Source organism: Pomacea canaliculata, linkage group LG12 (assembly GCF_003073045.1).
Source record: "Pomacea canaliculata isolate SZHN2017 linkage group LG12, ASM307304v1, whole genome shotgun sequence".
NCBI lineage: Eukaryota > Metazoa > Mollusca > Gastropoda > Architaenioglossa > Ampullariidae > Pomacea > Pomacea canaliculata.
In genome coordinates, this window is record NC_037601.1 from 3,583,037 (window position 1) to 3,605,859 (window position 22,823).

Here is a 22,823-nt window from a genome sequence, read left to right on the forward strand (position 1 = left end):
TATTACAGCAGAGATAACCTGGGGTTAAGGTCAGGTGACTCAGGAAAAAAAAATAAAGCCTACCTGCATTCTTCGTAGCTCCCGCTAAGTTACCTGCACTGAAGACAGGTGAGGACGAGCACCGTGTTTTTAGGGAGGGGTTGCACTCTTTCAAACTACTGTCTGCTCTCAGGACTGTTGTGTCAAACCTGTCATTTTCTGACTATGGAGGTGGAGCTATCTTTATCACAGTTTTTACATACACTGCCAAGCATGTTCACCCCCTTACCGGCTTGAACACCCAGCCCCTCCCCACCAGCCGACTTCTAACCGCGTGTTGTGTAAACTACTCCTCGTTTTATTTATTTCCTCTCGAGTGGAGAGACAGCACTTGGCAGCAAGTAAGGAAAAGTTTGTCTAAGAGAAAAATGTATTTGATCTGTCGATGGTGTAAACCTGTCATCGCAGACATTTCTATTTTGACATCAGACAGACAAGCTGAGTTATCATCATCTCTTACAACAAAGCAATTAAATTCGAAGCCTCTCTCTTCTCTTTATCAAGCTGCTGCTATTATTATTCTTTGTTTTTTGGTTCCTCATTCAAATCTCTCAGCCAAGTCAATAAAGAGTTTTAATTGTTTCTCTGTCTTATTCAAGACGATGACGAGGCGACGGACAAGTGTTGACAAGTAATACACATGCGCATTCATGACACAGATGGCGATAACGACCATCAGTCTGCATACCATCCTTCATCTATCCTTGAGGAGGGCGGGCGATGGCGAGGGGTGGAAAATCCACGACAGTTTGCGGAAAGGGAGGGGAGGAGGATTTGCCAGTCACTGTTTATAGTTTTACAAGAGGCACTCGCAGCTACAGGGTCACCACCACCACCACAACAACAACAGGCCGATATTATCTGGCGACGACCGCGCGTGACTTCAGCTTCCGTCGCAAAGCATGTGATCCTATGTTGTGGTGGATTTTCAAGTAGTACACGTGTACAACAGCCAGCAAAGCAGGTGTGATGCGTAGTTCAGTAAAAAAAAAAAACAACAACCAAAAAAACAAAAAAAACAAAACAAAAAAAAACACAAAACAAAACAAAACCCCATAATAAGAAAAACAATTTACGACTAGTCAAGTTGGAGATGAAGCCAGGCGAGGGTCTACCATCCGGTGAGGAGGCAGTTGCCGGGAGCGAAAGCACACACGGCGCCACAGGGATGATGTGCATGATGTCTGGGTATGGTGTGCATGACTGGCCATGATTCATTTAAATTACAGAGTAATAAATTATGTTGATAATTATATCTACTCTATGCACACAGCATAACCACTGGCACTGTAGGCTGTGTTCACAAACATTTCTCTCACTCTTCTCTACAGGCTAAACTACTTCACACAAAACATTCAAACCTTTCTTTTAAATGTGGAACTCCCGATTTCTTGTATACATCTGTATAAAGAGGTACATGTATATTAAATATGCATTTCGAAGAATTATTATTGCGATGTGTAAGCTCCGCTCAAACATTCAACGAACTGGGCAATTGCTTGTATAGGCCCCACACACCGAGTGGATGGCAGTGATGTTCTCCCATGGTATTAATGGACGAATGACATTAGGGAAATAATTATTATTCTGGTCAATCATGGGTATATCTGCTACCTCTTAGTCTCCAAAACTGAAAAATACTACTAATAGTCATCATCTTAGCTAATTTTTTTTTCAGCTGAGAATTCACACAATTCATCTAGGCTGCCATATTCGTGGTAGTTGTTCTGTGTTGTTTAGCAAACAGTGGAGGCAGCAGCGGAAGACTTCCCAAACCTAAAACGAACCTCGATCTTCATCGTTTAAGAGGATTTGTTAGATGATATACCACATGCTGCAGTGTTAGAATTTTACGGAGCCTGCCATATTCTGTAATCAACGGAGAACGAAGTTCCTTACAGTTTGAACAAAAATTATCTGAGGTGAAGAATACTGTAAAGATTGGTTGGGCCAGCCACCTTCTCCGTTGAACGTGACATCTTCTTTAGGTCGGGAGGAATAACTCGTTGCACAACAAAAAGAAAGGAAAAGGTTTGAATACTTATTTTGATGACCAGAAAATATAAATTAATCGGTAATGTTATAATTATTTGACTCTCTTGGATTGGTTGGGTTTATGGTGTGTGGCTGGCGGTCTGGGGGGGGTTGGGTGACTTGTCTTTTGCCGTCAGCGCAATGAAGCGTAGCACCGCCCTGGGTAAAGTTCGTTTGTGTGTGTAGTGTGAGTAGAAAGGATACCTCAATATAACAAAGTAAAGAAGACTATAGACTTCCACTGCTCGATCTTCCGTTGGCTGAATGTGTTTTGCGAAAATGTCAAGTATGGTGTATCAGTTCTAACATATGTCGTGAGCTCCATGTAACACCATAGACGATGCCTCCTTCCAGAAATAAGAATGTGGTTGTGGACAACATTATTCATCTGCAACATTTTTAAAGAGCTGAGAGATGGAATTCGTTATATTCCAAATGGGCATGAGAGAAATTGGATCTCAGGAGGGCGGTAGTGACGCTGATGGTGAACTGTACCCTCCGAGTGTGTTCGACTGCGCATGCCCGCAGGCCTAGTTCCAGTGGCTTTCGCAAAGAACTCTGAGCATTTCGGTAAAGCTTCGTGCAAACCTGACCAGATTTTTTATAAAACATAAGAAAAATACGGGTGTCGAGGTCCTGTGTAATGGGTGGCTGCGTTTCTCATGGCACGTACTCCAGCCCCAAGCCCAGACGTTGTTGTTGTGTTGTTGTTCACTGTTGCCAGGGGCAACGCTAACAGCCAGGAAACGCTCAGGCGAGCCAAACTGCTCGGCTGCTGAAACTCGGGTCACAGGAGTCAGGCAACAGCGTGTGTGCGTGCGTGGTAGGGGAGGCGGTGTGGTAGGTGAGAGGGTCAACGGTTTCGTGAAGCGTGATCAGTGAGGGGGGACCACAGATCGTTATACCCGAGAACTGCCGTCACCAAGGACGCTGTCGTGTTCGCCATTTCTGAGTCAGAAGACCTGATGAGGAGAGCAATCCATTCCCCCTTTCATCTTTTCACATGGGAGGAGGTGGCTCTAGCATTCATCACACGAGTGAGGAAGAAATATTGAGGTTCATTGAAAGAAAGCGGGTATTTATATCAAGAAATTAATTGCAGGTGCAGATGCTCAGGTGACCAACCTCTAACGTGTGTGTTCGCTGTAATCACGTGTTGCATCCACTTATAAAACAGCATCACTGCAAACGGAGACAGGCTGTCAGCTCTCAGGGTGGACAATCCCCTAGTGGGCAGGTCATCAGTCCTCACTAGCAGTCCTGACTGCAGCCGTACATACAGTACCCCCCACCCAAAAAAAAAACACAAAAACAACAAACAAACAAAAACCAAACAAAAAACCCAAAACCAAAACAACAAAAAAAAAAACAACCCAAAACCCAACAAGAACCACCACCACCACACCACCACCACACACACACACAACAACAAACAACAACAAAACGTAGTAAACAATCTCGTCCATAGCGAATGCAACATTTCTTTTTCGCGTCGTGGGGTGTAGGGGGAGGATGTGAGATTCTACCCGAACAACCCACGTGTTCAGGAGGTGGTGCATTCAACAGACAGTGTGCGGAGTGCCGCTCTCATGCCGATTTAAAGAAATGTATTAAAAATTTAGTGTTGACGGCACTTAGAAGAAGCCTCATCTCCGGCTTTCTCATTAACCCTGACCCTTCACAATGACCTTAGCAATCGCAGGATCCAATCCATGTCTCTACAGAATGTCGGTAAAACTTGACTATACTGTCTAAACTTCTAAAGAGATTTCGTTTCCGACAAACACGCTGATAAACATATAATGGTGAAAAGGTCGTTGGCCTTTGTTTTTCTCGACAGCGAGCGGTTTTTATTCTTTGTATTGGCACTTGTGAGATAATGGCATTAATTGTAAACGAGACCAATAGCTGAGAATTTAAAGCGACTATGACTCAGAAGCAATATGTGCAAACTGGTATAACTGCTGTAAGAAGTTGAAAGTAACTACAACTCTTAACTTATTACTATATACTGTCAGTTGCCTCAAGTTCAGTATATGTGTCTGCGAACATAGAAAAAATTATTACCCACCCACCCACCGAAAAAAAAAAATCAGACATACACGGATTGGGAATGAAAAACACTGACTTCAAAGTCTGGGAGTTAGCCTTTCTTCAAGCACTTGCTCGATCCTCATAGAAAGATTATAAGAGAAACATAATTTTGTCTGATATTGCCGTACTGGAGAAGTTGCATATAAGGCTGTAGAGAAGAAAGAATCAGTGTAAACATTCTGTTGTCACTGGTGTGAGACGGACAGACAAGTATGGGCAGTGAGGCGCGCGCACGCACGCTTCTCTAACGAGGCAAAGGCACACTACCCAGCCTGAGGCCCGTCAACTAGAAGCGTACGCAGATTTAAGGGAGGCAACTGCATATTTCATATTCTAATAAGATTTCACGAGTCGCCGCCCATTTATTGTCAGCTAGTCAAGGAATGTGATGACTTTACCTTAGCGACAGTTGCTTGCTGGAGAGTTGACCTTCGATCTTTTCTGTCATTGGACTCACGTTGTAACAGGATTGATTAGAAGGTGATTTAGCAACCGGCAGGTGACATTCCTGATCCACCCGAGTGGTCACGTTGGGGCTAAGTAAAGTACAGGTAGTCAGCGCTTATGATCGCAGCAAAGAGACAACTGGGTACATTTAACTGGCAAAAAGTGATGAGCCCGCAGGTACGTTGGGTCAACCGTTTAATAGTGCTTCATGCTTGATCATACTGGACCCTTGACACCAAAATGTTAAACGATATTTTCATTTTCCTGAAGTAGAAATTTCCTTACTACCAGGATCTAGACATTATTACTACTGCTGCTCTGTGTTGATCATTGGTGTGCGTTTTCTAAGTTTTTCTCGTCATAAGCTAAATAATAATACACACACACATACACGCGGTGGTGGTGGACGGGAAAACGCCGTGCTGCATTTTGAAAACTTACCAGTTCTCACTGTAGCTATGGCAACTTCAACGAGTTATATAAATATCTATACCACGGTTTTCTGCGTCATAGTATAAGCTCGGACTGTCAGTCTTTACGCAACCCACTCGGGTAGAGAAAAAGTGCCACCTAGTGGTCATGATGATAAACTCAACTGAAGCCATCATCCTATTTTTTTTTTTTTTTTTTTTTTTTGCACTTCGTTAAAAGTGAGTTCTGGTCAGTGCTGCTTAGACACTGCCATCACGTGAATGTCAAGGATATAAAAAAGGCGGCTACACTAGGTCCATGTTTAACTGCCGCTAAGATCCTGTGGTCATACTCTCTTTCCTCACGAAAAATCAACGGGCGGCGACTCGTATTGTTTTACTTGAAAAACGTACATACAGTTGTCTCCCTTAAATCCCTGACTACCCCTCCCCTTTTTTGCGACTTGATTGCAAAAGTTTGCAAAGCTTGGGTAGAACAGACTAAGTGGTGCTGTGCGTACTCGTTGGATCTTAAATATATTTTACTGTACTGAAGAGATTTAATGATTACATTTTCAACTATTTACAGCAACAAAATTATACAACTAAACTATGACCAAAATCTTCACCCACTTTGCATGAGCAAGAGGAATCTATAAATGTTGTTATGGGGAAGTGGCCTGGTTATTCTACCCCCGGCTAACCCCAAACCCCTTCGAAAAAGCTTGACGTCCGGAACAACTATGTAACCTTAGTACAACTGTCCCTACCATGACAGGCGGACCCTCTTAGTAAGATCTTTACTACACTCTCAACTACTCCGCCATCCACTCCGACATCATCATGTGCGCGATACACTTTCACTAAATTCCTCATTAACGCTAATTACCGACTTGAGCCCCCAGCGCACATCCCAACCCAACAAACAACATGGCAGGTGGTCAGGATATTGTATACATCCTGGCTAACAGTTCTAGAATTTTCTTTGTTTGTTTTTTTTTTTTTTTTTTTTTTTTTAAAAAACACATGCTTGACACGCATTCTTTCACATTCTTCGTGTAGCACGTGCGGCCTGAACTGTCCGCGTGTTGACAGCCGCACACGTTCGCACTAAAAATAGTTGCACGAGAGAAAAATTGGTCACAGCTTCAAAAGAAAGTCCGGTGTTGGTGGGAAGGGAGTAAGCATAAATAATGATAACAACACTGAAACTTATTGTTTATGAGACCAGCATTTATTATCCTTCATGTTTCTGTGTTTTTGTTGTTAGTAAAGCACTTTGACCCCGCCTTTAATGGTAGGGAAAAGCGCTAAACAAGTCAATTATGATATCAGTGCAAACGGCGGTGAGCTAAGGGAGACAACATACATTTTAAGTATTGATGAGTAACACGAGTCACCGCCCTCTAACCTTAATGAAAATGAAATGTGATGTCAGTTACCAACTGTTATAATTATTCCCGGAATAGAAGTTGACATTCAAAAGCCTTTTTCTCTTTGTCTTTGACCCTCATATCTTTAGAGGACTAACTACGTGACTACGTGATGACAGTCGCACCAACCTAACCCTGAGTTAACGAAGTGCACAACTGGCAGGTAGAGACCGTAGAGGGGTTCGCCGGGAAGCGGTAACGACCAACAGGTGACTCTACCATTTACCTGGGCGGTTATGTAATGGCTCAGCGGGGTGCAGGTAGTCAGCGCCGCTAACATCAAAGAGATCTCGGGTACGTTGAACTGAGAGAAAGGGACGATCCCATGGGGACCCTGCCAGTGAGGGTCAAAGGATTAATGGTGTTTAAGTCTCGGCAAATAATTTTCCCCTCGCTTGCTAAGCAGTTACCTACCACTGCTAGGTACACCATGGGTGGCTTCCAGTCATTGACCCCTGTGGGCCTTCAGCTTGCTGTAAAGTAAACACATTAATGTTAAAATACACGCCGAAACTAAAAGTAAAATACAATAAACGGAAAATACATCAACGCTCAATCTGTCTATCCCCAGGAGCTTAACTATATATCTCCTGCTCTGCTTTTCATTTTCAAATTTGTTATTACTACCCGTGACCTGACTCGACCTGTGGTCCGAACTTCACTGACACAGAGCAGTACCCGCTCCCACCCTCGTGCATCCTCTTTAACGATAGACACACCTGAACCAAGGATGTAACAAGCATGTTTGCTCGTGAGGTAAGAGAAAATCCCAAGATATTCACCTACCCCCCCCCACACACACACACTCACACACTCACTCTCTCACACTCAAACACTGCGTTCATGAAACACTTATAATATCTACATTAGTCTTTTAACATTTTTTGCGTTTCGCTCTGTTATCACAACAGCCAGTAATTTCGAAGTCTAGAAACACTTGGGTTTATGAGAAAAATCAATCAAGGCTTATTTATACTTACCGCTATTTGTGTGTGTATATATATATATAAAGTGATATTCGTGTGAGGTATTTTGAGAATGTGGTAGTTGCAGCCTGTCGTGTAGTAGAACAAATAAATTTTAGTTACATAAGATCTCGAGTACTGTGAGATTTGTGATGTGTGAATGATGTAAAATAAGCATTCGATTGACAGGTCGAGAGGTTCTGTTCCATCCACCCACCTACTGTCACCCCCGCCCCAGAATTTCTAACGGCATCAGCAAAGTCAAATGTGATCACGTGACATGCTGTAATACAAGCACAAGGTTCATTCGTCAGGACTCTCAGGATACCAATGTGCCTGGCAAAAGACCATCGCAGACATACATCAACTGAAAACTTTTATAATTATTAGTAGTTCAATCTTGCAGTTTGCAAGTAAATCATTCACCAGTTTTTTTTATTATAACACATTTATAAAAAAAGAATCTTTAAATTTTTATTTATACAGCGACCTAAGTTAATGCATATCATGGGCAGTGCATAATCCACCAACAAATTGGTATAAAAGACTCAAGGGTAAACTACAATATCCACATTAAAGGGAAATAATAAGTAAAGAAATGTCATAGCGATCTTTGTTATTTCCCTTCCCATATTTACAATCAGAGCTCGATTTCGAAGAAGAGATCGCAAGTTCGAAACTGAGTAGTTACGAAAAGGGAATGTTCACTCAGCGGGGATGGTTCCCCAAAATAAAGAAAATAATTAAGGGAGTGTGCTGCTCTTTTGATCAATTGATTAAAATTAACATCCCAAAGTCTTTCAATTTACAGTGAATTTATAATCAGCTAAATCTGTAAAGTAAACATGTTTTACATAAATTCTTAAAAATACTTCGCTGCTGCTGCTAAAACGGGTATTTCTTATATCGTGATGGCGTGGCAATTGCAGGTATTAACAAAAATAACTGAAATCCCTCAGCATGCCTTTTGGAGAAGACGGACAACACTGTGTGAGCAAAGGTGAATCCCTTCAACCGACGAAGGGCGATTGATTCATTTGAACAGGAGAACGCAATGGGCAAGCGACCAAGCGATGATTGTGTGTGTGTGTGTGAGTGTGTGCTCTGTGTGTGAGAGAGAGAGAGACGGAGGCTGAAAAGGGAAGTAGCCTAAGACTGTTTTATCTCAGATGTTTGCTTGTTTCGTCCTACTTTGCATTCTCCCTTGTGAGCAGATGGAAACCAAGTGAAGGCCAAAAACTTCAACTACTTCCAGCGACCTCAAGTCCGTTACGTCCATTGGTTTGTTTCTGTCCAGTTTTAAGAGCAGTCCTTGATGTAAGACAGTCCAGGACACAAGTTTACCATGATATATTTTAAAGACACGGCGTAGAAAATTTTCTCGTGTTCTACTCTATTCCCCGCGATGTTAATGTACAGACTGTACATCTGGCAGTAAGCAGACAAAGCCTGAGGAAGAATTTGCTGCACATGTGGTGATAATATAATTATTTGAGCTTTTTTCTGGCATATCGAAATACTTTCTAAGCAACTCCACAAGTTTTTGTAATCGTTTAAATGGAATGGGAAGGCATATTTTACTATATCTGAAAACATATTAGCTATAAAATAGGTCTAGAAAAGTATCTCTAACCAACACAAGGGAAAACGAAGATTATTAAGAAAAAACCATCAAAGCTAAAGATGTCATTAGTTAATAACCTGACAAATAAAAGACAAAAGAAATATAAAAATAGGAATTGGCAGTTGAACTGTTCCAACATTTGGGTCCACGACCAATAGTTTGTAGAGAATTCTGTTTCGGTGTTTGACCATTTGGTGGCCATGGTGCTAAAACCTACATGAGATGTCACACTTAACCCTGACATTTGGGGTGAAACAAAGGGGAAAGTGTGACTGTGCCTCGATCTCAAGCAGAAGAAACCTGACCTAGTGCTGTACTTTCATCTCGTGGTATATATATATATGCTACGGTTATCATGGCACTCGCAAATCTGTTCTAGTTTAAAAGAAAAGCGAAAACAGCATGAACAACAACTGAATTTAAAAAAAACCTTATCGCCAGGTATGAGAGTAGCATTTGTGTGCCATTCAGTGTGGCATGGAAGAAAGTCTCCCTCGAACCATTGACAAGCTGTACAAGGACTACACTATCTCAGTCCTCTTTAAAAATCAGATGGGAGAAATCTTCCCGACGGCGATGGGAGTTTGCCAAGGCTGAAATCTGTCTCCGGTGCTGTTTAACATGTATCTGGTTAATGTACGCTATTCCCTCCCCATGTCCATCGGCGGGAGGCAACTCTGTAAACTACACTAAGCAGACGATAGTGATCTGATGGCAGGCAGCAATAGAGTTACAGGCCCTCACAAACTCTCAGGCAGTGCCAGTGCATACGGGATGGAGATCAGCACGGACAAAACAAACATCATGGCGACACCATCAGCATGGCAGGGCGGAGATCTTCATAAACAAAGCACCGCTTGAAGAAGTGCAAAGCTTGATGTACCTGGGCGCTATCTCCAGAGGCGGCGGATGTTCACCTTAGAATACCAGCTGCGACAACAGCGACTACCAGACTGGATGGACTATGGGACGGAAGTGACGTCAGCTTTAGCACAAACTACCAGCTGCACAAGTCCCTCATTGTCCCTATCCTTCTGTATGGGCTGTCAACGTGGACATTGCTCAATGATGGAGAGACGAATACAGACATTCGTTTCGATGCCCGAGGAGACTGCTCCGTATTTGTTACAAAGACCACCAAACGAATGATGCCAGGTGGTCCCCGAGTAACAAAGCTGACCACGGCAAAAGTGTGAAACTCGTTTGGTTCGGCCACGTGCCAGACATGACATCCTCCTGAAGGCGATCCTCCAGGGTTACCCAGAGGGAGGGCGACACCAAGTTAATAAGAAAAAAAAATGTCTGACAAACTTTAATGGGTGGATTTGTCTCTATAAGAACGATTTGCGAGGTTTGCTCAACTAGAGATCAGAGAGATGTTGCTCAACTTGGTTCAAGATCGGCTTCAGTGGCGAGATCTCACCAGAACGGACTGTGGTCAAGCTGCGAGAAAACATTGTCTCAACTCCCTGATTACTATGTCTTCCAAGACCTTTCAAGTCTGGAAAAAAAAAACAAACAAACAACCAGAACACATATTTTTTTTCCGCTCAAGGTTTTGTAATAAAAGGGAGCTGAAGGTCAGGAGGTGTTAATTAGTTTAATGGCAGACGGCATCCGTCCAGGCGCAGACTCAAGCGGCGCTGTGAGCGATGGCGCTCATTTATCTCCCCTTGTCGCTGCGAGTAACTTTCCCTGCGTCGTGTGACGTGCATGAATCTTCAGCTTGGAAAGCGGGCTTTAACCTGTTCACCGACCCCATGACCAGCCTGTCCACCTGATGAGCTAATAGGAATGACACTGGACACACGAAAATAACTTGACTGATGATGTTTAAAGAAAACAACCTACAGTGAGATGGAGGCTGACATCTGCTCCGTGGTTTGTGAACGGTGTTCACAGTCATCACCACCACGGCTCTCTACATTATTTTGTTATTGTCTGAAAACCAGCACAACAACATCACAAATCTTCTGTACAGAGAGTTTTGTTTCAAATAAAAAGAAAATGATAAGACTTACCTGTCTACACGGCAAAGACCATCAAGTGTTTTTCTTTGATGTTTTTCTAGTTTGTGCAGAATAGCAACAATGGCGAAAAGCGGTTGGTTGTTCAAATAAACAGGTTGTAGAGATTCACTGAGGTGTGTCAGAAAGCTTTAGAAAACTCTTATTTTTCCAAGATGACTCGGAAAACAAGACATACTATGTAAGACAGAGAAGCAAGACATACTATGTAAGATGTCAGCCTGCGACTACAAATAATGTTGATGTCTTGACGAACATTGCGATTCTCACCTGCATTCCAGGCCGTGCTTTCATGTCTGCAGGCTCGTTGTCATGGCAACACCTAATAAGCACCTGCTCACAGCTCTTGTGCTGGTTACGGCCTTCAAAAATGTCAGGTCAATATCTATAATTTTATTCAGAATTATTAATTAAGGTAAAGATAGCGGTTCGTTTTAGCAACTTATTGACAAATTCGAGCTTAATTTCATGTTTCCACTCAATGAACTCACACTGTGTGTGAAATGCTGCTGATAACCAGAGCTCTCCCCACCCATCCATACAAGTACTTGAATGCTATACACACCTACATCTCCCATCTCGCCACAGTCCTCAACTGCCTCTGTAAAAAAAAGAAAACTCGGGAATCCTCTGGTTTATCTTCACATCAACTAACAAGTACAGACAAGAAAAACAAACACTGATCCTCTTCACGAAGCGAAAAAGTCATAAAAAGAGCAAAAAATATTTTTACTTTTTAATTTTGTTTTTATGGAAGTCCATCTTCACCAGAACCTCGTCCTAAAGTTAACGTCTGCACACGATCTTGATAACATCTCGATAATTCATTACCGGACTGCAGCCAGCCAATCAGCGAGTGAAAAAGAAAATGAGTAAGAGAGGGAGACATATATAGGAAGAAAAAGGGGGTGAGGCACATACAGGATGTAGGGAATAGAAGGAGAAAACAAAAACCTCAGGATGTAGGGAATAGAAGGAGAAAACAAAAACTCAAGCTCTCAAGCACAAAAAGAAGTGGTCTCATCACATCCCACAGCCCCCGAGTTCCTGCCATGAATCAAGTGATGTCCTGCAGTAGCATTAATGGCTCGGTGCAAAAACAACTTCCCTAACTTGAAAATATGCCGACATCAGCAAGTGAAGACACCAGCTTGAAGGGCAGAAATAATACAAAATATTCTGCTAAAAAGATGATAGCCTCCATTTGGTGACGCACTATGGGGCATACACCAGGAGGAAACATGTTTCTTTAGTCATGTCTTCAATGACAGTTAGGGCAGACAATAAAGTCAGTCCTCTTGCTGATGGCAATAGCGAGTTGTCTCCGCTACGTAAGTGGCGCCTCCTACAGAGAAGAGCAGAAACATCCGGGTACTCGTATAGTCAGATCACACATACACTATTCACTAACAGTCTACTTGCTACGTCAAGACACAAAGAAACAAATGAAACAAAACAATTCGAAAGCCACCAAAAAAAAAAAAAAAAAAAAAAAAAAACACGCTAAGAACTTAAAAAAAAAAAAAACAACAAACAAAATGAAATCAGAAAGTTGCAAATAAAATAAACAAATAAAAACCGCGGAGCTCCGCAGCATCATCGCCATCTCCCCGACACATGCTCACCACCCCCATCGTACTCACCATCGTTACCTCCACCTGGCCCAACGCCAGCGGCGGCAGCGACGACAGCTTTGATGTCTTTTTAATCCTCTCGCTCGATCTCGTGCCGACGAGGTAACAGAGCAGGTCGAAGCACCCCCTGTTGCCATAGCAACGGCAGGAGTTCGCTCCGCGGTCAGTAGGAAGAGGTTCACAAGCTCGCCGGGTCTGGCACAATAGGCTAATTCTCCCACTCCACGATCTCCCTCCCACCGCCCTCCGTGTTCCCCATCTCACACCTGTCAAAAAAACAAACACAACTGATGAAGGCACGATCACAAACATCAGCAGGATGGGAACAACTTTGCGTGGGCTTTGAATCCGGATTGAGAAGAGCTACATTCAGTGACAGAAGTTACCATCCTCCCAACAAGAAAAATCGCCCCTCGCCCCCCGATGCACTGATGGTTTTCGAACCCTCCAGCTCGCTGGAATTTTTTCCAAGGTTTCCATGTAGTATTATATTTCCACAGCACCCTCTGTTTAAGTCGTTATCTGTGCTTCCACAAAACCGCTTTGCCAATGCTGGTGTACCGTTAATGGGGGCAGGGGAGGAGGGGTGTTTGAGTGGGGGGAGAGGGGGAGACAAGTGCAAAAAAGTCAGCCTCTAACCCACCAGGTAGGTATTTTCATGAAACAGTTTTTAATCTGAAGTGTATTCGCTTGAAGACTTGCAACAAGTATTTTCATTCAGACTACTCTCTGGTTATGATGGCAGGTCGTTCAATTAACTTCATTACATAACGGAGAAAACGTTCACTGATTTTTTCCAAAAGTCATTTGAAGATTCATTTGTGAAGAGGCAATACAACGACGGTAATCTTTGCCAAGAACATTTCCGAAACAGTTATTTTTAAATATTTATTCGTCCGCGGCAAGATTCCATGACCATGACAGAGTTTCTCCTCCCTGATGGCAGACGACTGTAGGAAGCATGTGCCAATGTCATCATCCTACACTAGTTGTCATCATCACTAGTCAGCTGAGTCTAACATTGTGTGGAGGGAAACATGACATTGTCGAGTGATGAGAACATCGGCTTGCGAAACAAAAGCTCATTAAAAACTTACGGTTTCTCTGTTCCTGTGTCTTTACTCAGAAGGATGCGGATTTCATGACACTCACGACTGTAAAAAATCTTTGGGAAATAATCAAAGCTTGTAAATATCAGAAATGTTATAGGCTTTTAATCCGTTTTATTTATAATTACTTCGTGGTCGTCATCGTCGTCATTATCATCACAACATTTGTAAAGAATGTTTTCTCGGGTGGCAATTGAGCCCAATGCACTGTGGTCACAGTACACAACGAACAAAATACAATAAACACAATTAAAACAAACACTAGTATCTAGGTTACACTGTCCTGAAAAACGACAGACCCTCCACAACATCCCCCTCCCTCCCCAGCCCCAAATTGCAAAATGAGGAACTGAACATTTCTGAATAGGTTTTTCTCACACACATATGTGGTGTGTGGGGTGTGTACGGGGTGTGTGTGGGGTGTGTGTGACACATAAACTGTAACCGTTATCACAAATAACCGTTGAGCAGGTCGCTGATGTCAAAACACCAGTTGTAAGCACTTCAAGGACACAACGTGTTTACAAAAAAGTGTCGAGTGTCCATCAGAAGGTCGGAAGTTCACGTGTTGTTACTAGGAAACGAAGCGAGTTAAATGGACAAAAAATTCCATCCGCCTTGCTGCTGCCGCCGTTGCCGCTGTCGCTGCTGTTGATGCTACTGATGCTGTTGTTGCTGCTGTCCTGTTTATCAGTGTTCACCAGCAGCACAGCTTGCAGCAATTTTCATATCTTGATATAACAAAGGAGGAGGGATGCTGTGCTGACAATGTCTGCCGAGACCTGTCCGTGTAATCAGGTGAAGACGACGAGAGCGAGGAGCCCCGGCAATCATCGCTCCTGTCCTCAGCAGACGACTCTCAAGGGAAGCAAACCTCAAGCAGTGAACAACATCAAGTCGAGCAGGGTTGGAGATGTTCTAAATGAAGCCGACAAAGGGAGACCTAGTTCCGGCAAATCAAATTAAGTGAAGCCAAGACTCACTGTGAGTGGTTGCACATGTCCAGTGAAGTTGTCCCACACCTTGTAGTCCAGCAGACCGAGAGAAGAACTGTCTCCATACACTCCATCTGACAATCAAAGTGTCTTCACCAGCCTGCAATAATTAGTTGAGGTAGACAAGATAGCACAGTGGCTACAATGTCCACTATAGTCACGTGACCTTTGTACTTAACACAACTGATGTTAGGGTCAAGTCATACATACTCTGGGTACAGGGCTGTCAACAAAGAGTCCTGGTCTCAAAGAAGTTTTGGTTGTTTAATTTGGTGAATATGAAATAAATCAGAGCATAAACCACACCAAGGGGGTAGGCCCATGGAGTCTTAACAAAATAAAGTGTGAACAGGTTTCCACGATGGCTTCAAACCTTTTATGGGTGACAATCAGAAGTTTTGAAGTTTCTCTGCAGACCAAGAAAACAGTTTGTTTTCCTTGGCAACAAGAGCAAAGTCAACAGAAGAGCTGTTGCAGCTTTACTGTGCGTTGCTACGAGGCCAAGACGAGCATTCTGTGTGTGTGTGTGTCTGAGTGGGATTTTTTTCTTAAGAAACAACTGTTTCCTTCTAAACTTTCGGGAAGACGGAACCTAACAAGTATTTATTTTTGCTTCTTGATTTTTTTTAACTTACATTCAGAACAGAGGTAAAACGAAAAGGAAAAGAAAAAAAAAAAAAAGAAGGAACAAAATGGAGAGACATTTTACTGCACTTTTAGCTGGAGTTCGGTTAATAAATGTTCTTGAAATTCTATTAATTAAGATCACAATAGTTTAAAAAATGCCAACAAAGTAGCGAATAAAAGTCCTTTTTGTTTGTTTTTTGTTAAGAACACACCACACCAAGAATACATGTCTACGGTTGTACAGCTCGACAGACGCGGTAGTGAACTAGGAGTATGTTTACAACACACGTGTAACTTATTAATGAAATTAAAAAAGTGAAACAAAAGCTAGCTCTGTATTTCGCTGACCTTTTGTTGGACATTGTGCTTGTAACCATCTAACTGCCGTAGACAACAAGAGGTTGTTTGTTGGTTGATATTTACACCAACTCAGAATTGAGGTTGAGAAATGATGAGAACAGTCCACTGTCTTGTAAACACGTGCAAGACGTAAAGAAAAATTACAGCCGAAGACGAGATCCGAACCCAAACCGACGACCCGCATGGTCTTGGAGTTCGTTGCATCACGGGATAACTGATCGAAAAGGACAGAACAACCTACAAACCTTGTTTTCATCAGTCGATAAGGGAAGCTTGATTATAAAGACTGTCGGACAAGATTTTAGAAAGGTGTTAACAAGTAATTTTATCCTCTCAACAGCAACCAGGCCACAGAGCAGGTAACGGTTGCACCAGACTGTGATGGTGTGGGTGGAAAGGTCACTGGAAATCAGGTAATGTCTTAACGAGACACATTTCCTCCGTGAACTCATGTAATGAACTGTTCCACTCCTCTCCCGCCCATCTCTCTTATTTCTTTTTGTGTCTCCTGAATATCATGAGGTCGTGTACCGTTAGACTTTCACTAATTTCTCTTCGGTCTTTGCCTTCTTGTGGGCGCGCGCATGTGTGTGTATATGCTTAACTTTGTATTCTTCCTCGTTATTATTGTCTCTTTTATCCTTACTACCTTTCTAAAATTGTGTACTAGGAGTGTCAGTTAACAGTGTACCAACATTTGAACAGGAAAAACTCAGTCTTTCAGATACCCGGAATCCTTTAAGATACCCGGAGAAGTTGGTGCTGCAAGACACAAACATCCAGCGGCACTAACGACCAAAATACCAGACATGTGGCACTGAGTCCTCCACAAAGCCCTCAGCATCTGTGTGTGTGGTGCTGCAGTCACCAGCCTGGTGCTGGACCTGCTGACGGCGTCCACCGGACGTCAGCGACCCAACACCGACTACCAGCGCCATCCCTCGCAAGATGGAGAAATAAAAGGGGCGGCAATCCTTGGCGGACAAGTGCGTTCCACCTCCTGCACTTGCTGACAGGTGCGCACGTGCCGCTGACACCAACAGCATTATCTCCCTTTCACGCACGTGGGCCGGCAGATGGCGCAGCTGCACATGTACAAGCACAGAGCCGTGGGTCGAGTTTTTCAAGCAACAGGTCAAAGCTTATTTAACCGACAATTTTAAACCCGAGAAAACATCTTTTTTTAATCACATTCGCAGTGGATATTCTTCCTTAAGGAAGGGAGATAACAAACTTGTTTTCACTTGAGAAAAAGCTTTATTAAGGAAACTTGACTCAAACGGCAATGAAAGTTTCAGCAATGAGATGTCTTAACAAATGGGTTAATGAAGTTTGAGAGGAGAGCTCAGTGGTTCTGCTGTCTCCTGCACTGAGTTAACAAGTTTCAGTACAACATTCATTAGACATCATTTGCGCGAGAAGTTTGCTGTGAGTTTGTTGTTGCTGACTATTCCGAGCTTCTCAGACGCGAGAGCTAAATTCATCATGGACGACTTCCAACATGTCTGAAGGTCCAGACGCGGTGTTTGTCGGGTGTCAGCAGCTGGCTGGCAATCACGAGCAGATGGCTTTGGTTTACTGAACGTATTGAAATTACGCCACCCACAGCACTCACACACACACACGCATGCGCAGACCACACACACACGCGCATGCGCAGACCACACACACACTTATTTACCAGGTTACACAGAAGGGTATTCACACGATACACTGAAATGTTTTATTCCATCGCTGTTTACCCAAAGTTGAGAAGTTCTGTGCATCCAGTCACATTCGCCAGCTCGCTGGTTGTGGGGTGTCACGGGTGGGTGTTGCTAGTTTATCCTCAGGTTAACAAGTTCATTAAAAATATATTGCAAACCGACCCTGTCGCTCTCAGAGCACTTTGACCAGGTCGGGTACCTGTGAATACTTGCCAGAGCTGTCTGAGCTATCTGCTTACAATCTTATCAGTATTTCTGGTTTGCTGGCCAGACTCTGGCAACTCTGCCTCTGAACGAATTTTGATGATAAATACAGGCCGCTGACATACAGGCCAAGCACGCACGCACACACATACACGTGTAATCATGTGGTGCGAGAAGAGAAAAGACAAAATGAGGTATAGAAGAAGAAAAAAGTGTTTGTGAGAGAGAGAGAAGGGTGTGGAGGGGAGGCAAGGGCTAAGGGAGGTAATATTCTAATCATAAATACAAAACAAGGCCGAGAGGAAGCGTGCACAAGGACGTGACCTATTTTCAAATCTGGGTCACGCTGTGCACTTTATCACAAGCCGAGGAGGGCAACCGCAGAGCTCGGTCTCAGAGAAGAAGGTTGTCGGCGTGGTGTTGGGTTGAACGAGTTGTGTCCCTTGAGTTGTAGTGGTCGCTGTCCGGACAGGGAGGGGCCGGTAGGGGGCATCCAGCTCTGAATGTGTTCCGGGTGACTTGTGCTCGTCATTCTAGGCTTGGAGGGTGGATGTGGGCAGAGATGACACAGCTCGCCCAAGTCGCCCCAGTCGCCCAAATCACAAATAGTTTCCCCGGACATTTAGTCTCCAATGTCTGGATTCGTTTTTAATTTTTCCTCTGTGTAATCCGGATGTGAGTTTTAAGTATCATTACAATCGTTACTTGACAGCAAGTCTAATGTTTGGCTTGGCTAAATCCTGTTTATCCGGGTAACCGCGGCTATCTTTGGACAGCAGGGTGGCGCCCGGGTATCTGAGGCTGTCTCCGTCTTCCAGTTGCTGAGCTTTGCTGCATCTCTCTGTTTCCTCATCTTGATTTTACTCTTATCAGCGCTGGTCTCCATCCAATACCCACCTGCTGTCTCTTGGTGATGTCCGAGCTCAATAGATGCTAGCAAGAGATGAATGTCGTCTGCTGATACATGGCCGCTATTTTAATCGCTGAAGGACATTTCTTTTCTCGAAAGATCTTTGCCTCCATGGAACCTGCAACTGATAAGAGTAGCACCTGTTGGACACGCTAACAAAAGGTATCCACATCACACTCTATAGTGCTTAGTGGGGATACTAGCCTCACACCTGGGGCTAGACAACTTTTACCTTTCAAAGACATAGAGGTTGTCGGTGTTGTCTTTAATCTGCAACTTCAGCAGATGATCAAAACATCTTTTGCATGCGATGACACCAGACTAGAGGGCGCTAGCACATGGGATGCCATTGTATAGACAAGTTTCTACTTATGGAACGCCACAGTTGTTAGCGTGTCTCGGGTCAAGGGTCACCTGAGGCATGACACGGGGTGTGGTTGAATGACACATGGAAGTACTAGCACGAGAGTGATGCTGACCTTTTCAACCTTTGGTTAGGACGAGAAGATAATATCCTCGATAACTACTGCGATATCGTGATCAGCCGGCACGGCAGGGCAAGACGAGAAGGCGGTAAATAAAGTCTGCGGCACGCATTGCAATAAATCCTTTCATAGTTTTTAAATAAGTAACCATGACTGTCAGACATAACTACGGCATTTTTTAACAGCAGAACATCGCATAAAGATCGGCATGAAATATTTCCATCGCTAGACAAGTCCCCCCAACCCTAGCTCCTTCCCCACCCCATCCCTCCGACCCGACCTTGTAAAATAACGGGACTGACTGACGTCGCCAAGATATTTTTATCTCAGGAATTCTATATTTTGCAGGGTCAAGGCCGGCAGATTCATCAGGCGCCATGTCCAAGTTTCCGTTGTGTTTGCTTATTACCGCGCGCCACCGTGTTTCCACTTTATCTCTTTGCAATTAATTTATCGACTCTGGCATTTAGGTTTCTGGAATGTTCTCTTCATTGCTCTCAGAGTCCCACAGACGAGCCTCGGCAAAGAAAAGTGACCTAATCGCCTAATCGCGATGCTTCTCAAGTAGAAGTGCACACTCAGCCTCTCCCATCATTTTCACTTACCGATGAGCAGTTTGTGTGTTTGTGTGTGCGTTTGTGTTTGTGCGTGTATGTGTTTGTGTGTGTGTGCGTGTTCGAGGGTCGGTGCACCTTTAAGACAGATCTTAGCCATTATCGGGTATGACCGAGACAAACGATTACCCACCTCCACCCTCTCCGCTCCCCCTACCTTTCCTTTTATCCTCTGTCCCAGAGACCTTTTCGTGAACCTTCTCCGTTTTTCTGGAATCCCATTTCGGAATCTACAAACCGCCCAAACACAGCAGATGGTAAAGATGGACGCTTCTCTCAATGCAGGAAGTCAAAACCTTACATCCAAATTTTGGAATAAGCATCGACTACTCTCATTCCACAATATCAAAATATCTGTGAATCATAACTTGGAAAATTTAATTATTTGCGACCTCACCAAAGCCTGACAAGATCATTGTGGTTGTGTCTTGTCACATGACAGATCATCTGAGAGTAAAGATGTCTTTCCCAATAATTACTCCCTGTCCAACAGCTCCGTAAGTTCCGTGTGCAAAGTATCCGGACTTGTCAATCATCCATAAATGTTAAAAAAACAACAGCTACAGGAATCTAAAAGTCTTTTTGTCAAGAGTCACGCGTCACGTGCTCGTGTATGGCGGGTGTTGTGCACGTGACTTTGTCCAAAATCAACGATCTAACGGCTTTTATTTTGCAACAACAATAGGCACGGCGCGCTCTGTACTCACCAGGGAACATTTACAACAATCTCAAACTTGCCAACATCAACAAAAAGCTGTTAAAGATGCCGAAATTGTCACGCGCCGCCACGGAGATCGCCGAAGTTGTCCGATCGCTACAGACGCTCAGCCCAGATGCTCCGAACTTTGTCCTTGGTGATTTTAATAACTGTGATTTACGATCTGCTCTGCCTGCTTTCAAACAATATGTAACTTGTAGTACCCGTCTTGACTGTCAACCCGATCGTTGCTATGGCAACATACCCAATGCATTCAAATCCATCCGGCTCCCTAAAATCGGTCAGTCTGATCACAACGCTGTACATCTTATTCCTGCTACAAACCGATAGTTCAAACTAACCCCATTGTTACGCGTACTGTTCAAATCTGGTCTCACGATTCTGTTGAGCGGTTGCAGGGTTGCTTTGAATGCACGACTGGAATGTTTTTCTGGATTCTGCTGATGATGTCCATACTGCCACCGATGTTATTTCTGATTATATTGGTTTTTGTAAAGACATGATTATCCAAGGAAAGTAGTGAAAATTTACCCAAACAACAAACCCTGGATTACTAGGCAACTGAAAAACACTATAACGCTAAGAAGGTTGCATTTCAGACAGGCGATAGAATAGAAAGAAAGCGGGTACAGAAAAAGCTGAGGGGAGAAATTAGAAAAGCCAAGTTAGATTATAAAGGAAAGGTAGAGAAGCAGTTTGAGAGTGGGAACATGAGGGATGCATGGAAAGGCCTGAAATATTGACGGGTCAAAATCACCCGCTGACCAGTGTTTCTCCATGTCCTTGGAAGAAAGAGTAGATTATGCAAACAAACTGAATGAATTTTATTGTCGCTTTGAGAGGGATGATGTTGGGGAGGAGTTATTTAATGTGATTTCTGAATTGGAGAAGAGAGTAGGGGAGGAGCAGCATGGGAGCGAATTAGATGACTTTGTGATTGAGGAAAATGCTGTTTTATCCCTTTTTAGACGGGTGAATGTGTGGAAGGCATGTGGCCCTGATAATATTTGTGGAAGAGTGTTGAAAAACTGTGCGACTCAGCTGTCTAGTGTTTTTACTCAGTTGTTCTCTTGGTCGGTAAAAGTGAGTACTGTACCACATATCTGGAAAAAATCCATCATTTGTCCTGTTCCTAAAACCAGAAACCCGATTGCACTAAATGATTACAGGCCCGTGGCATTGACTTCCATTGTTATGAAATGCTTCGAACGCATCATCCTTCGCACACTTCTCTCACAGACACAACAACACCTCGATCCCTTTCAATTTGCATACAAACAGTACAGATCCACTGACGATGCCACACTCACTCTTCTGCACAATGCATACTCTCACTTAGACAGGTCTGGCTCCTATGTACATATTCTTTTTATTGATTTTTCTTCTGCATTTAATACTATACAGCCTCATCTGTTAGCTCTGAAACTTCTTAAACTTGATGTAAGCCCCAAACTCATCCTATGGATTGTTAACTTTCTGGTAAATCGTTCCCAGACAGTCTGTTTCCAGCATGCACTCTCCTCTTCCAGAAATACATCTGTTGGGAGCCCTCAGGGTACATGTCTCTCGCCTGTAATCTTCACCCTCTATACCAATGACTGTCGTGGCACTGATTCGTCTCTCTTGATTAAATACTCTGATGATACTGCTCTCCTAGACCTCTCCAACTCACACTCTGCCTATGTTGATGCAGTAGATAAATTTCATAACTGGTGCAAAGAAAACTATCTTGATCTAAATGTAAAGAAACAAAAGAGCTGGTGATTGATTTCAGACGCAAGAGCACTGTTATCCCTGACCTCTATATTGATGGTGCCAAGGTTGAACGTGTTGAACAGTACAAATATTTAGGAACTGTGATTGACGACAAACTCACTTTTAACACCAATACTGAGGTTATTCATAAGAAATGTCAATCTCGATTGTACTGTTTACAAAAACTCCGTTCCCTGGATGTCAACAAAAAGGTTTTAAGTGCTTTTTATAGATGTTTTCTTGAGTCTGTGTTGACATTTGGATTTTTATGTTGGTATGGAGGATTGAGAGCTAGTAATAGGAATGTGTTAGATAGAGTTGTGCATGTGAGTGGGAAGGTGATTGGGGAGAAGCAGGAGTGTCTGAGTGAGTTGTATGCGAGGCGAGTAGTACGGAAAGCGAGAGCGATAGTGAAAGATAGTACACATGTTTTAGCTCAATATTATAACCTTCTTCCGTCCAAGAGACGTTTTATTGTACCCAGAGCTTCCACTGCCCGTTCTCGGAATAGTTTTATACACCAGTCTGTTGTATTACTGAATAAGTGTTGGAAGGATTTGTGAGTGTGAGGGTGTGGGTGTGTGGTTTTGGGAATATAGTTTTAGTGTTGTTTCTTATTTAGTCGGGTATTTA